The 2678-nt window shown below is 48.9% G+C and overlaps 1 pseudogene; it reads right to left on the reverse strand.

Annotated features, from left to right (window-relative positions):
* Positions 1–1157: 1157 nt before the first annotated feature.
* Positions 1158–2418, reverse strand: LOC146182643 (uncharacterized; annotated as a pseudogene).
* Positions 2419–2678: the final 260 nt, after the last annotated feature.

Raw genomic sequence — 2678 nt, forward strand, 5'->3', positions numbered from 1 at the left:
TTATAATCTCACCGCGTCTCGTTGGGAGACCTACGCTCAGGTCATTTTGTTATCACGAGGATTTCATGAAGACCGTGACGAATGAGCGGTGGTCGCTTTCCTACACTTAATTTCATTGTCGTGAAGCGTATATGTAAGTAATCGTGAATTAATAAAGCCTGGCTTTCTATGCAGCACAGCTTCACTCATTTATGCCCTTAGTGAAATGCCTCAAGCCATGTGATTCTATCCATGTGCTTGCCGAATTCACTTGAAGGCCCTTGTTCACAAACGTGCCCGAAGAAATAAGCCCCAGAATGCGTTTACATGACGCGCGACGAAAGACTAGGCTAACGACGACGGAGGCAGAACGATGCTATGATAAGGTGGTTAAAGATGCCGTAGCATTTCAGTTTGCGTAAAACTTGACAGTAGAAATCCATGTCAAATAAAGTTGGCTGAACAGTTACGGTGTCCATTTTTCTGCCTTATCCGAGCATCGTTCTGCCTCCGTCGTTGTCGGCCTTGTTTTTCGTTCATAAGTAAAAAGACAATCAAATTCCCCGCCAAAAGTACGTCACTGTGACGTCACAAGAAACGTCATGTGTTTGTTGTGCCTCACAGTTCGCAGGGGGCGCTGGGAAACTAAAGCCTCCCTCAGAGTCGACACGCAGGCGTCTATGGGAGTTGCTCTACCATTTGTTCTTCTACCATGGCTCAGGCATGAAGATACACGTGCGACTTTGTACATCGCAAATAAATGGAAGTGGGGTTTCGTGGGGTGTTCTCCTACTTTGCGAATCATGTTTGTCTCAGGTGAATACTTAGTAATTTAGGAAATTATACTAATCACTGATTAACGGATTTTAGCCCAAAAATGCCCATGGGGAACGCAAGGTGGCTGGAAGCTTTGTGCAACTGGTTTCCCTGGCCTACCTGAAATATTTTATTTTATAACCGTTGGCTAAAGCTAGCTAGTAAACCGCGTACGTATATACCTGTTAAATAAGCCGGCAGCAACGCGATGATAACCAGGCTGATTCGCAAAGCGAAAACACGACGCTTTATTTCCGGCTCGGAAATATATAAAGAAAAGAAAGGAGGGGAAGAAGCAAAGAGGAACCATCGACGCATGCGCTGGTGATCTACAGCATTGTTGTCTGCAGCATTTCCTTCCCCTAATAGCCGTAGCGCTGCACTGGCTTTCTGGTTCTTGTAGACCGGCGTAGCTCAGGAACAGGCCCTTCGGGAAGGTCGTGAGCCTCGTCTTTCGGGGCCCCTAATGTCGTAGGAGGTGATTCTGCAGGACTTGATACTTCTCTGCTTCCGTCGGTGTCTGATGAGCGTTTTCAGATCTGGTCGACATGACGTCGAACGACTTCGTCCTCAGTAGCCACAGGGACTAGACGGGCACCACTCGTCGATTTCACTTTGCCTGGTGTCCACTTTTCTCCTGCGCCGTAGTTGCACACATAGACGGCGTCTCCCGGGGTGAAGTACCAACTGGCGGAATCAGTCTCTGGATGCTTGGACATTTCCTAGTTCTGGGAGGAAAACACATCTGATTTTGTACGCAAACGGCATCCCAGAAGCAGTTCGGACGGAGTAGAGCCTGAAGCTAGTGGCGAATTTCTGTAGTTACAAAACTCTCGCCAGAGCAGTTGTCAACTCCACGCCCGGCATGTTTTTCAAGCCCTCCTTTATTGTTCTTACGGCCCGTTCTGCTAGACCATTGCTCTGGAGGTGATAAGGCGGGGTACGAATATGCTCGATTCCATTTTTTTTGTAGGAATACCGCAAACTCTAACCCAGTAAAGGGTGTACCGTTGTCGGTAACTATGGTGCGGGGCAATCCAAACCTACTAAACAAGGTTCTCATGCAATCGGCAGTGGCTTTAGCGGTTGCTCGAGACGCTAGAATCACTTCTATGCATTTGCTGTGTGCATCGACAATTACCAACAACCGACAATTCCAGTAGGCCCTGCATAGTCGGCATGCATCCGTGACCACCTCTCTCGAAAGCGGCCAGCTGACAGGATCTCTAGGTGGCATGGGCGAAGCCTGCACACAGCTTCGACAATCCGAGACCCAATCTACAAATATCTTCATCTAAACTGGACCACCAAAACTTAGCCATCGCCCTTGCCTTCATGGTAGACGCACCCTGATGAGACTCGTGTAGCATCTTCAACAGTTTCTCAGGCGCCGCACTTAGTATCACCACACGATGCCCCCAGTACAACAGCCCCTTCTCTACAGACTACTCATGTCTCCTTTTGCGGAATTCCGCCACTTCCCTGCTGTCACCTTGCACGACGGAGGGCGATCCGTTAGTCACGTAATACCTGCATCTCTTGCAAAAACGCGTCAGCTGCTGCGAGCGCTTAAATCTCTTGGTGGGAAACTGCTGGTTGGTCCCATTCGTCGATTATAAGCATCATTGCCGACAGATCTTGTGTTTCCGCTTGCGGCTCCTGCAGCGATTGAGGCAAACGGCTTAGAGCGTCAGAAATTGACATCTGTTTGCCAGGTTTACAAATCAGCTTGTACTTGTATGCCCCTAGTAAAAGCGCGCGCTGAATTCAGGTGGCAGCCATGACAGAAGTTTGACGATCCTGTCCGAGTAGACCTAACAAGGGGCGGCGGTCAGTTACAAGCGTGAACTCACGTCACAACAGGTAATAGCGAAACCGTGTCA

This window comes from Amblyomma maculatum, chromosome 7 (assembly GCF_055883805.1).
Source record: "Amblyomma maculatum isolate TAMU_Amacu chromosome 7, ASM5588380v1, whole genome shotgun sequence".
NCBI classification, from domain to species: Eukaryota; Metazoa; Arthropoda; class Arachnida; order Ixodida; family Ixodidae; genus Amblyomma; species Amblyomma maculatum.